At 45.5% G+C, this 14,325-nt stretch overlaps 1 long non-coding RNA gene across 1 annotated transcript in view; it reads left to right on the top strand.

Moving 5' to 3' along the window:
* LOC142604260 (uncharacterized) overlaps positions 1-14,325 on the top strand; it is a 93,993-nt gene that overhangs the window by 13,957 nt on the left and 65,711 nt on the right. Inside the window, exons 2-3 of the long non-coding RNA XR_012838138.1 lie at positions 6,648-6,809; positions 8,789-8,954. This is a non-coding gene — a long non-coding RNA (uncharacterized LOC142604260). The remainder of the gene's footprint in view (positions 1-6,647; positions 6,810-8,788; positions 8,955-14,325) is intronic.

Genomic DNA, 14,325 nt, shown 5'->3' with positions numbered 1-14,325 from the left:
GGAAGAGAAAAAGATCCTTGTACAGAAGTTTGGGATTACATAATGTGAAAAGTAACTAGCGGTGGGTAGAAGAGAAAACAGCTCATATAGCAGCACTCAAAACTGTGGCCTGCTGACTAGCCACTAGTTGCCTTCAGAGAGCTGACAGGGCAGCTACAAGCTTGCTGACCTGTTCCAGCTACTGAAATAAATATATAAAATAGTTACTAGCTTTGCTTCCCTGTGTTCCCCATGGCCGTAGCTCCCATAGGGATTCCCCAGCACTGTGTGTAGATGAGGTGACTCACAGTACAGAAAAGGCCAGGAAGCTCTGCTTTCTGATGTTATTCTGTCTGCTTCCATCCCGGAAGGGTGGTTCTCAGATGTTCTGCATGGTTGTCTACCAGGCGTTTTCAGCCTACGTTTCCAGTTCCAACGGACTTCAAAAGAGGAAGATACTCCCATTAAAGTTTTGCATGATAACAAGTCAGGCAAGCATCATTCTTGGATGCAGTTGATGGAAGACTGGTTACTGCCAGTGCCAAGTGGGCGTCTTAGTTGAGACTATCAAATGATGTCTGTTGTATTAAATGCTTTGTTGAATTTCCTGCTTGGAAAGTGATGCATGTGCCAGACAGACAGTTTTCTATTTTGGCATTAAAGCAATCTTGGCGCCCAGTGCAAACTGTTTACTTTAAAAGCTTAATTTTAAATATAGTTTTGGAACACACTTGGAAATGTCTGCAAATAAACAGCAACAGAGAGGAGACTAGAGCATCATTTCCTGTGTCCTTTTGAAATACCTTAATCTGCTTTGCTTTATGTGAGCCTCTTCTGCTTTGTGCATGATTTATTCACGCATTGTCTCTTGCTGAATTGGACAGTAGAGAATGCATAGCTGAAAGACAGGTAAAAACTGAGAGCACAAAAGCAACACTTAAAGTCCTTTTAGTATTGTTTAACCCTTTCTTGTGATATACCACTGGTGGAAGGAGAACATATTCCATCTTGCTGAGCAGTCAACAGAAATAGCCTGTGTTAGAATCTTGAAGGGCACTCTCCAGCCTGCTGCAAAGCCAGTGGACATGCTGACGTGCAGTGCCATTAATTTCCACCTAGCAGAAAGGTTCTTTAGAGTGCCAAGCGTGACGCCAGAATACAAAACACTTCATTCATCAAAGCTGTAAGTAAGAAACCCTGTGTTTTTGGGTTTAGAAGTAACTTTTGTACATTTATGACTTTTTCCACATTAAACATCATTTATGGTTTGGAAATTGTTCAGGCAAGAGGCATGTGGTTTCTGCTCCTGAATATCAGCAGCAGTTTTGCTAGGTTCAGTCTCTATTTTATGTTGACTTTTTGGGGGCTTTTAATTTGTCTTTTGGGTGGACCTCTTTGGAGCAAGCTGCCTCAAGGAGAACCCATAGCCTTCCTTCTAAATTAAGACTAAGTGATCTGCTTAAGGTGAAGAAGATGACATTGGTATAGGGAGTTTGGGTTCAGAAGCCAGACTTCTGCAAAGTACCTGGTGAAAAAAGACCTTTTCTGGGATGTTCCCTCATCAGAGCAATTGCTGGAACAAATTGAGAAATAGGAATTTCACACCTGGACTTTGAGACATGAGTTGATAGGTTTTTCCATAGGCAATGTGAGAAGTTATGGAGTAGCTGTTGAATTTTCAGTTAATTCTATTCGTGCTGAATAAATGGTAAAGGGCTGATGCAAGATCTTGGTTTATGATCTAGGAAATCCATTTTATAAATTTCAAGGGCCGCCTTTTGCAGGCCTTTCTATGCATAAGTGCACATTTCAAGTGAGAGTGGATGCAATTACATAAATATGTTCTCTGTGTGTATCGAAGCAGAGCAGACTGTATGGGTTGGATGTGCTTTTGTTCCTGCAGCATTTTGGATTCTAGTGCTAATTCCTGCTAATCCAGGCAGGACAGGATTTAGAAACAAGCACCGGGTTTTGCCTTTCTATATTCAGTGCTCTGAGAAGAGCAACATTTCTTTCCCCTGTCTGAACGCTCTGCAAGGGCCCAGTTCTGCTCCATGCTGAGGTCAGTTACCCTGCTGACTTACTCAGGACAAATAAATGCTGTAGGGTGTCTGAATGCAGTGACAGGTAATTTTGAGAGATGCTAAAAGCTCTCCATCAATGCCTTTGTGATGCTGGGGTTTGTAAGAATGTAAAAATTGCCCTGCTGGGCCACACCAGTGGGCTGGTTCCATCCAGCCACAGGTTTTGTCTCTGGCAGTGGTGGGAGGAGATGCTATTTAGAGGCAGCTTTCAAGCGTGGCTGCTGTTGGGACTACAGTCACCTTAGACTCCCCAGACTCTGACTCACATCTGCCCTGAGGAGCACCTGTTGTCCTCTCCCCACAATCCCTGCTCTGGAACCCTGTGCTCCACTGATCCCTGAAAATTAGAGACCCCTTTCCTGCAAGGAAACCAGTGCCATCGTATGGGATTCATCCTGCAGAACTGGCAGTGCAGAGAGAATCCCTGACATCTTTCCTGAGATGTGCTACCGAGAAAAATAGCACTGAATAGAGGTCTTATTTTATTTCCCTGCTCCTGCCCGCATAAGGAATGAATAAAGACATGTTCTGCAGTGTGTTAAAGGAGTTTCTTTCACTCTTTCGCCCTTTGGTTCACGGCACTTTTGGTGCTGGGTGCCTCTGCCTGTCTCTTCTCTGGTGCAATGATCTTTGAGACTGAAGTTTGCAAAACTTTCCTCCGGCAATAGCCCATGTAAAGTTGTTTGGAGCACACCAAATGATGCGCCTCTGGGATTTGGGACAGATACCTGCTTGGAAGGGAAGGGTGTAGCAGCTATATTTTTACATTTGTTTCCTTTCTAATGTTTGATTGTATTCTTCCATTACCTGACCATGTTTATCCATCTGTCTGTGTTAGGCAAACAGCAGTGCTAAATTTCAAGGAGAGAAAACAAATTTTTTGTTTTGTTTCCCTCACTTGGCCATAGTTTTTGTGTCTGCCTACTTTGTATCCCAGCTGCTTCTGCAAGTCTAATATGCCTCTATTTGTAAACCCAGTTTCTCCTTGCTGGTGCCCTGGGCTAGGGGCTTGGAGTGTTTATCTCTGGCCTCCAATAGCAGAACAGCCTGTAACAGCGGGTTTTCATTCCTGTCCTCCCTGGGACAGGACCACAAGCCTACGCTTGGTGGTGCAAGCTTTGCTAGCTCAGTCTGCAGCTTGGTTTGTGATGGTTTCCCAATAATGTGAAGAGATGATGAAAGCAAAGAAAGACGCACAGATGGGGAGAGATACCTTAGGGCTGCCAGGGCAGCTGTTCAAGATCTCTGAATCAGATGGAGACAGAACTCCACCACCCTCAGCCTCCCCACCCTCGAACAAGCCATCTCCCATGTGCAAAGGAAAAACAGCCCCACCCCAGCTGTGCCATTTTAGCTAATGGCCTAGTTAATAAATGACAAATTCCAAGGGTAATCCTGTCAAAGCCTTCCTGACATCCCCATTGATAATATTAACCACAAAGTGCTCCCCTGCTCATCTGGTTAGTAGCAGAAGAATTCTACCTGATTAGATCATTACTGAAGGGAAATGTAGGAAAGACAAATATTCCAGGGGAAAATCATGCTTTAGAAAAGAGGGAAGGTTGCAAGTGTCCGTGGTTTGTAAAGTTTTTCACCTGGTGCAGAGGGAAACGTTTGTGATTGTCTTCTGCTCTCTGACAACCCTTGCAAGAGTATGCGTGTCCCAGCCTTTTCCTCTTTGCCTGTAACTCAGTCATAGCGTGTTGATATGAGCAGCTATAAGCCAAGCAAGTGCCGAAAGGTTGGAGACTTTGAATGTAAAGTCCCAAGGGCAGAGACCCATGTAATTGTTTCCTTGAAAAGTCTGGCAAGGTCAAATTAGTGCAATTTGGGATCTAGGCACACCACTGAGAGTGGAGGGAGGAGCAGAATTTCTTTCTCTGTTTCCACCCTACCATACTCCTTCCCTGGAAAAGCCAGGATAGTAGTTTAGAGGCAGAGTAAGAAATCCAGCATTTTGGGAAAGATACTGGGCTGCTGCTCTCTTATCCTTTCCTACCCTTTCCAGAACTGTGGTTCTTCATTATCGTATGTTGAGATAAGTGGCAGCTCTTCATGCTTCCTAGGCTGCCTGCAGATTCAGGGCTTTTAAGTATTTATCATCCTGCAGACTTCTAGATATGATGGTGGTGGCTTTTTTTAGTGAATGTTAAGAGTCTGATACAGAAGATGAGTAGAGCAGTTCTTCATCCTTGTCTTCTGATGCTGGCCTTGATACCTATGGTACCTGCATCCTTGTTTCTTCGTCACTGTGAAGTACAACAAGCTTTGGTCATGTAGATATGATCAGACCAGGAGCAAACAAACACTTGGGCTCACTTGAGCGGTTGTTAGCTCTGTGTATCACCCTGGCATCTCCCTAAAACTGGAATTTGCTTCACTGACCAAAGCAAGTTGTAACGGGAGAAGGAGGTGTGCAGGAGAGAAAAGAGCAAGTTTTTGGAGTTGGATATGATTAGCTGATGTGTGTAAATACTTGGTGGGAGGAAATAAAGAGGACAGAGCCAGACTCTTCTTACTGATTTCTACTGTAAGGGTGTTTGAACATAGGAATGAGTTGCCCAGAGAGGTTGTGGAGTCTCCTTCCTCAGAGATGATTCAAAACCCAACTGGACATGTCCTGGGCAACCTGCTGTAGTTGACTCTGCCTTGAGCAAGGGGGTTGGACTAGATGATCTCCAGAGGTACCTCCAACCTCAGCAATTCTGTGATTCTGTAACTATACTTGCAAAATACTTGTTAGAGGGTAGTTATGATAAGCCACCTTGGGAGGTGAAACTAGCTTCAGAAGTTCTCACAGATCCCTGGAAATATCCCAGTTAAAAACAGCTCTCCTTTTTTTTTTTTTTTTTTTTAAATGAAGTTGGTTTTTTTTCCAGCTGTGCTGGAACATAGCCTGCAGACTCATTGATAATCACAACTGGGGAAAAGGGTGAACTGTAGTACCACAGGAAAGCCAGTGGAGAGAAGAAATTTTTAAGCTGGCTCAATTATTTGATACAATCTGCCATGAAGCTACACTTCAGTCCCTGCCCCAAAGTGTGGGACTATGCCATTCTCTTCTAAGATAGCAAGCTTCGTATTTACCTTAAGGTATGAGAAGTTCTAGAGGAGAGCTGAGAGAGCCTGAGGCTCCTAAACAAGAAGAATGAAGGAGAAGGGTGAAAACATCATGAAGTAGTAAAGGGCTGGAGGGGCAATACAAGTAATACAAGGAGAATGGATATAATTTGTTCTCTATATTCAGGACATATAGGACAAAATGTCAAGGTTTTTAACTACAGCAAGATATTAGGAAAAAAATCTTTATAGCAGTAAAGTTAATGAAGTTCTAGAATAAAGTGCAAACATGGCCATGGGGTCTATGAAGGAAGTATTTAAAACAGAATATAAAAATTTCAGTCAAGGATGGCAGGCCGAGCTTGACCTGCCTTGGAGCAAGCAGATGGATGGACCAGAAGGTCCCTTTCTGTCCTCAGTTTCTGTGACTCCCTGGACAGTGGGAGTTAATATGCACCTGAGAGCTTACCTGTAGGAAGAGGCTCCTACAGGAACGTGAGATGCACCATCTTGTGTGGCTTTCCACATCTGATGATGTCACCAAGTTCAGAGCTAGTCCTGGGTCCAGCTCCCCCCTTTGCAGAGAAGCTCAATACCAGAATTGGACTTTCTGTTGTGCTGAATGCTAGATGTTCTCCTTCCCATTCAATAGCCTTTCTAGAAGAGCCGTGCACTGAGTGGTTTAAAGCCGACCAATCGTATAACTTGCTCCCAATGCCAGCATGTGTAAAAATGTCGTTATACACAACGGTGGCTCCTAGCGTGGAGCAGTTCTTTAGGAGAGGGAGTGTGGTGGAAAGGCAGGCAATCTGCCTGGAGTTGAGAGAGGCAACTTCTGCTTGTTAACTGATTGTGTGGAAGAAGGGGAAATAAGTTGGTAAAAATAATAAAAGGTCATAATACAGAGTAATTTGGACATCAGTTCCTGTACAAGAAACATCTCTAATCCAGTGAAGGACTTTCAGTCCTAATCTGACACATCCACAGGGAATTCCCCAATTCCAGCGCTCCATCACAGACCACAGATAACATTTTTGGGCATGCTCTGAGTAAGCGCAAGGGACTGGATCCCACTGGTAAAGCAGATGGTTGGGAGATGAAGCTGCTTGCTTCGAAACATCTTCTCCAGAACCTTCCTGGTTTCAAAATCAGTGTTTGAAATTCACTGGCAGCTGAGCAGGGATTTTCAGGCTTTCACTGGGTTCTAAGCAGGAAAACCAAAATCCCTGAGGAAGCGTCCAAGTCCCTCTGAGGCTCCAGGTCATAGTACCCTTTCAGACCATTTCCCATTTGTCCCTTCAGTGGAAGGCACTGGCCTCAGCTGTCTTCTGCTTTTTGCAGCCTGTACTTCGGAGGGGGCTTCTCAAGTGTGTGTTAGCATCATACTGCCCTGAAGAGTCAAAACCCTGTAACGTGCTGAGAGAGCAGACTCTCCAGTCCTGGCATTTCTTTATATTCCAGCCCACATCCATTCCCTTTCTGAGAAACCTAACCACTTTGTCTCCTTTATTCCCGCCCTCTCAGCTCCCTGGACACGTCTACTGCCATGAGATGTCTCAGCCAAGGATTTTGAGCCAAGATATGAGGGAAATAGTTTAACCAGATGTGTACCCATGCCTGCGACGCTGAACTTGGAGATGCTGATATTTAAAAAGCTTGCCATCTGCCCTGCCTCCTAGCAGCAAGGTGAGTAATGGGTGGGACAGCAGCATATCCAGAAAAACACCTCTTTTTCAAGGGGAAGCAGAGGAGGTTATAATTCGACTGTAAAAATTTGCTCCAGGCTGAAAACTTGGCAAACAAACGCTTAGCTTAGGAGTGATTTAAAAGGAAACAACAAAAAAGCATAAAATAAATCAGGGCAGTCATTTTGGGTGGAGATGAGGGTCCGGAGCTTAAAGATCATTCTTTAGTGGGGGAGGAGAAGAAACGGCTCAAGACAGAGTTTGCATTTGGCTCTCAGCCCTACTATAACTAAGCCTTTCAAAGCCAGGAGAATAAACTGAATGCATGTCCAGTCCCTGGCCTCTCCCTTCACCCATTTGTCAGAGGAAAGCAAGGCAGAGTGGATGCAGATATGGTGGCACTAGCTGAATTTCTCCTGTTGCCACTTTCTAAATATAGATTTCCCTGTAACTTAAATTGTAAAAGCAAATAAAGTCACTGAGACTCAGTGGCTCTGTAGCCCTAAAAGACAAAGAGGGGCATCTGTTGCTTTCAGCATTATGGATCTCCTCAGGGCCTCTCTCACTCTGTCGTACCACACTTGCTGAGGATCTGTGCCCTGCTTCTGCCTTCAGCATTGCACAGCGCAACTCCTCAACAAGCTGAAGAGTTGAACAAGAGGGTGACCACTCCTTGCAGCCCTTACATGGGCTGACTCCTCCACAGTCCCAGGCTCACAAAGCTAAGGAAGAGGAAGGAGAGCTGGCTGGATGTATAGCTGCAAAGACCACGAACACAGAACATGCCTCTAGAGGGAAGGCTTTTCCAGACCATTACCTAATGTGCACAGCACACATGGTTGGCAGCACAGTTGGCACAGGCCTTGAGAAGCAAAGACAAGGCCTAGCCAGTTACCATGTCTTTTGTCATCTCCGGACCCCAGGTCCCCTCCAGCCTGTGTGCCCATACATAATTACATTGCAGGCTCCCTTTATAGTGCTGTCACTGTGATTTTGGGTCTGGAGCCTCCACACATCAAGTTAGGGAGGAAAGTATAATGCTGGCATTTTAGACAAACCCCTCAGCTCACTGAATTACCTATCCAATTGGATATATGGAAAGAGATTTCACAGTGAGAGTAGCTTTTAAGCACTGGAACAGGTAGCCCAGCAAGTGTATGAAAGCTCCATCCTTGGAGATTTTCAGAACTCAACTGGATAAGGTCTAGAGCAACCTGACATAGCTTTGCTAACTCTCCTTATTGCTATGCACACTTCTAAAACAGCCATCCCCTCAGCTGCCTGATGGAGTGCTTTGGCTGTAGCAGGTACCAAGGAACAAAAGGCTAAATGAATGATCAAAGGCTTGTGGATGTAAAGGACCCTTTCTGAAATTTTCCCTCCCACTGCATGGTTAATACATGTTCAGATCTACCAGCTTAAGTGACATGGGCAGTCGTGGTTGTTTCCTAATTCTGCTCAGAACAGGCTCCTTTGAAGGCCAGCACAGCTTAAATCTCTCTGGCTTTTGTAACAGGCTTCATAGTTTGCTCGTGCATATTTTTCTATGTGTTCACAGGTCCTCCCTTCAAGCACCTCAAGGCTGTCTGAAGAACTTAGTAGTCTCCAGCAGCAGACAGTGTGCCAGGCTTTGCTTCATATAAAATAAATGCACTTTAATTCTATCCTTTCTCCAGGCTTAATGAGGCAGGTAGAACCAGCCAATACAGAAACTTTTAGGACTAGGTCTATTTGTTAAGAAGGCTTGGAGAAGCTTTGCTTTGTGCTTCTGGCACTGTTGTTCTTGCAGTATTAAAAGATCTCTTACCTATACTGGTATCAGGTTGTCAAAGCATTGCCTTTCTGAATATCTCAGTAGAGTGAACTCCACTGGGATGTCGAGGAAGGCTGTTCAAGAGATCTCGTTAAAGGGAAAGAAGCCTCATCTTTTAGTCTGCTCTTAGGTTTCAGTGCTGATGCTTTCTGTATTGACATTTCTAGGGAAGACTGGAACCACTGAGCATGGAATCCAGCCTATCTTCTAGCTCCCCAAGTGCAGCAAGAACATTTATACACTGATCTTCTACAGCTCCTCTCAAGCACTGGAATTTCCAGGTGCATATGTTTTCAAGGCAGAAGCCACCTCAAGAAAGCTGCTTTTCAAAAGGTATGTCATCTCTTGTTTAGACTAAAAAACCTGAAAAGGGAAAAAAAGAAAGTAAAAAAAATTACCTTTGGCATCAAAACAAAGCAAGCCTGTCTTTTCCCTAAGCTTCTTTAACTGTGCCTCATGCAAAAGAAATGAAACTGTAAAAATGACTTAACAAAATGGGGATTAAGCTAAAAGCAAGGTAGTGGCATTGGAGATAAGGTTAAATCAGAGCCCAGCAGAAAGAACATGGCAGTCAAAGAAGTTTAACAAGTTAATTTTATGTGCCACTGTGTCATGCTTCCCTTTGTTGCTCAAGAATGTTGCTTCACTGGTTCCTAGGGTGTGAAAGGGCCATGCTACTGGGAGGATGTGCCCCACAGACCATGCATTGGGCTACATGACGCTGACAGAAAGGGTGATCCATCTGAAAATTGTTGTTTTACTTGTATTATAGTTTTGCTGTGGACCTGGTCTGGACTTTGTGGTCACAGGTCTCTGTAGTATAATAGTTTGCAGAACAGTACTTTGCAGGGCAAAAGTGTAATGAGAGTAGGCAGGCACTCCAACCAAATCAAGGGAAGTTAATATGCCTCTGTAGAAAGTGTTCACAGTGGTCAGGAGGTTTGGAAGGTACCCATCTTGTAAGGAGTTCAAGAGTTTAAGCTAAATGCTCTCTAAAAATAACAGAGATCCCTCTCACCTTTGCTGCCTTCAAAGGAAAGAGACGGGACAAAGCGCTCATAGCGCTCTTGTTATATTATAGCAAAGCACAGAAGGAGCCTGACAGACCTTGTCAGGAAGGGTAGAGTGCGCTGTGAGTGTGCGACAAGCCCTTGCATATATACACCTCACCACTGCGATCAGTGCCTTGAAGCCAGGCTAGGTCAGAGTTTCCACCAAGGACTGACATATCTCCCTCCTGCCAGTGTTTGTACACTTCCTAAACTGCTGTTGCACAATCTGGCGTGAGTGGCATTCTCTGCTCAGAAGAGACCGGAAACTGGAAGAGCAGGCTACATCTGTCTGTTGGGCAGGAATGCAATGCACCGCTAGAGACATCTGGGCCTGCTTGCTTTCCTTCCCTTCCCATCCTCCAGTTCCCACCTGCACCCTGAAACAAAGTCTCCCACTAAAAGCAAAGAAGTAGCTATAGCTGAACATTCCCTAGTTGCTGCCCACATGTTGGCTGCTGCTGCTGCTGCAGACTGTGATGACAGCAATGATTCAATTAAGTGATTTTTTAATCCTTCCTCTTATGGCACTAAGTCCTTTGTATGGACACTTTTAAACTAGTTAGAGTGGTCAGGAACTGATCAAGTGTAAATTTGTAAAAGAAAAGGAGGCGGAACTGTGCTTCCATTCTCTTTTTCCGTGTGTTGTCGCGACCTAGATGCAGAGCCAGGCAGTTTGTTGATGGTGCCCAGCTGGTTTTTAGCTCTGCTCCTCTTGGAAAAAAAGAGAAAAAGCAATCAGCCTCCTCCACCATTTGGTCTGCTATTGGTGATCTCAGAGCCTACTCCAGAGCACATCTTTGTGAGCTCCACATCATAGCTGCCCCTTCTACCCATTCCAGCCTAAAAACACTTTATAGGCCTTTGTTGTAGAGGACCACACTTCACATGTAAAGGACTTAGAAAAGCCAAGGTATGACTCCTGTAACAGCTGTAACACAGCCCTTTTTGGACACATACTATTTTTAGTTAATATAGATGGTGTTAACATTAATGCCTTAACTCTTGAGGAAGCTAGCTAATTTCCAGTGTTTTGGGGAGAGAGCCAGTAAGTGCAATCATAGAATGGTTTGGGTTGGAAGGGACCTTAAAGATCATCTAGTTCCAGCCCCCCTGCCATGGGCAGGGACACCCCCCACTACACCAGGTTGCCCAAAGCCCCATCCAACCTGGCCTTGAACACTTCCAGGGATGGGGCATCCACAGCTTCTCTGGGCAACCTGTTCCAGTGCCCCACTATCCTTACAGTAAAGAATTTCTTCCTAAAACCTGATCTGAATCTCCCATCCTCCAGCTTAAGGCCATTACCCCTTGTCCTGTCACTACCTGCCCTTGTAAAATGCCCCTCTCCAGCTTTCCTGTAGGCTGCTTTAGGTACTGGAAGGCTGCTATAAGGTCTCCTTGGAGCCTTCTCTTCTCCAGGCTGAACAATCCCAACTCTCTCAGCTTGTCTCCATAGGAGAGGTGCTCCAGCCCTCTGATCATCTTTGTGGCCTCCTCTGGACTCACTCCAACAGGTCCATGTCTGTCTTGTACTGGGGACCCCAGAGTTGGACACAGTACTCAAGGGAAGGTCTTCCCAAGAGTGGAGTAGAGGGGAAGAATCACCTCCCTCGACCTGCTGGTCACACAATGCCAGGGTGTTTCTGGCTGCTGGTGTTTCTGAGGGGAGCACATCCAGCTCTGTGCTTCATCCTGGGCCTCCACCCACTGTCTGCCACCCCACCATCCTCTGCTTGAGCCATGAGCTAAGTGTCTTTAATGGCAGGGCTACCAGTTACCAAGCCACAGCTGCGTGTCATGATACCATCAACCAAAATGCCTAGAAGGGGACAAACTGGCAGCTTATTAACCTAGCTGTACAAGGCTGGTGGCTTAAGAAGAGACAGCCACCTTGATCTAGGAGTTTTGCATGAGTAAGATGTAGCAAAAAAGTGACACCATCACCCATGCACCCGCTGTTGTTACTGAAATGTGGATCTAGCAAGGAAAAGGCTGTGGCAAACAGGCAGGAGAGGAAAAGGGAGGGGGCATTTCAAACAGCATGGCCTAGAGAAAGAAAACCCTGCGTTCGTGCTTGCGTCAGTAGCCTGTCTGTGTGCTGACCCCAGGCTCACCTGAGCCTTGGCAAAGCTCCCCTTTGTTCTGTGTTGGTTTTCAGAATCCAGAGTTATCCCACAGCCACTTTGTGACCCGTTCCACCCAGACAGCCTGCCCATGATTGCTTCATAAAGCAAGACCCAGGAATCAAAAACAGGGCATGTTTCCTGAGCAGAGATGGAAAACAGCTGTGCTGGAAAAAAGGAGGGGTTTGCTGGCCGAGCAGTGGAAAATACAGATCAAGGCCTGGTTGTGCAATCTTCCCTGGCTGGCCTTTGACTGCTATTGTGGCAAGGGGACCAGCTGGAGTTGGCAGGAGGCTGCTGCCAGGCGGTGGGGTAGCAAGAGCCTCTGGTGACAAGACTAGAAACCCAGAGCTTAGTTCTGCACATTTTACAGTTGCCTGAGAGGCCGATACATGACATCTGGTGATGCTGCCCTCTCCACTGTCCTGTGGTCAGATCTGTCCAGCCAGTCCCAGATGGTGTTTGACTGGCCAGGCCCGTTACTGTGAAGGCACACGGATCTGTAGGGCTGCAGAGAAGCAGCATCTGCCTAGGTGTGGAGCTCGATTCCTGCCTAGTGCTCATAAAGTGCTTGCTGTGCGGCCACAGCCAGGGGATGTGGTTATGTAGTCTGGCCAGGTTCCTGCATCTGAATCCTCAGTGCCCGTACTGGGGAGTAGGTGCACACCAAACAACTAGACATTGCACACACACATGCTGTGCAGGGAGGCAAAACCTTAGAGCTAGCATCTGCTCTGCCACCGCCATCCTCTGAAATCAAGGGAAGGCTACGTCATGTTTTTACTAGCCTTAAATGCTGCTTGCTTCAAGTCAGGCTTCTGGAAGAGTTCTTGATTTTTACCAAATTCAAAAACTCTAACCAAAAGTAAATGAACCTGTAGCTTTAACATGGCGGCTGAGTCTGAATAAAGCAGCAAGGGGTGCAGGATTCTGTCTGCATTTTTAAAATCTAATTATTGCGTATAAGAAGGAGAGGATGGACAAGAACAGAGAGGGAGAATTGGGCCTTTGCTTCAGAGCCAAATTATCAAAAAAATTATCCTTTCCTGCTGAGAGCGCCCCACAACATCTCTCCTCTCCCGGTGCTCTCTGTAACTAAGCGAGAAACTAAGTTAAGGGGCAAGATGGTAAGAAGGCAGAAAGCAAAGGAAGTAGGCAGGACCATCAATCACCTCCTAGGCTGATACACACCAGCTACATTGGCCTCCCTTCTTAGCACCTGGAACAGCAGAAGACAGTATGATGAATGTTTCTCACCCTATAGTATTGGAGCTATGGATGAGCTGTAATTGCAGGGAGATCGTGCTTTCTTAGAACTGGCTCAACCTACCGAGCTAAAACATATGGATTCAGACCTTACTCTGCAGCAGTTTCCAATAGTGCTCATCACTAAGACACAGCACAGCTGCAGAGGGAAAAAAAAACCCCACCAAACCAATCACTGCTACAGAGCCCATGAAGGGAAAGAAGGAAGATGTGGTGCGGTGACCCGTAGCAGGGAGGAAACTGCAGAATTGAGGCAAGAGCAGTGCTCCAAGGAGTTGTAGAGGGAAGCAATTTTGGTCAAAATAGCAACCTTTGGAGTATTTTTGGCCCTCTCTGCCAGGTTTTGTAATCCAGGTACCTCAAGGTGAGGGTTGGATGGGTGTTGGCTTTAGATGCTGGAAGAACATGAGCTTAATGAAATTAACACCAAGAAACAGTAGCATTACCAGAAGGTAACGTGGTAACCTAAGGCAAACGGTAGTGTGCAGAGATGGCTGAAAGCAGCATTACATTTGCAGTCTAGGGGGCTAGGCTCCTAACTGGATGCAACCGTTGTATTATTTGCATTTTAGGTAGTTTGCTTCCTGCTATAAAGGATCCCATAGTCCTGAGTTGGGAGCTGAAGACTATATACACACTATGTGGAACAAGTGAGGGACTTAATGATTCTGCTGACAGCAGCCAGCCTCTCCTGTGGGAACCCCTTCAGTTGGATTCTCAAGGTGCAGCTTATGGGGGGGCTGCAGGAGGTGGCTCCCACTGCACAAGAAAAGAACAAGACAAAGAACAATGAGGTTTGCTCAGGCAAATACACTAGATTTAGCTATTACTGATTTAAGCTAGGTCACACTAAACTTGGGACACAGCAGACTTTGCACAAGTGCACACAAAATCAGTTTGTTTAAACCTGGGCAACTTTGTAGTGCATCCAGACAAACAAAACCCAGATAGATACACAAAATTAAAAGCTGGTAACAGCTTCAGCATTCTTAGAGCTGTTGAAAATTTGGCATTACTTGCAGATAAAACCTCCAGTGCTTCGAAGTCTATTTTCAATACAAAACAGGATGAAGGCATATTTTAGAAATAATTCACAAAATGAGGTGCTAGTCTTTTGGCTTTTACTGACCTGAAATTAATCTTTTTAAAAAACCTGTCCTTCCCTTTTAACTTCAGTCATCAGAGTTCTCAGGAAACAAAGAAACATTCTGCATCTGTATCTACTCAGCAGGGCCCAAACGGGACCTCAGCAGTGGCTGAAAC

This window comes from Balearica regulorum, chromosome 17 (genome assembly GCF_011004875.1).
Source record: "Balearica regulorum gibbericeps isolate bBalReg1 chromosome 17, bBalReg1.pri, whole genome shotgun sequence".
Taxonomy (NCBI): Eukaryota; Metazoa; Chordata; class Aves; order Gruiformes; family Gruidae; genus Balearica; species Balearica regulorum.
Note: the sequence above shows the minus strand (reverse complement) of the source record. Positions and strands in the feature narration are given on the sequence as shown.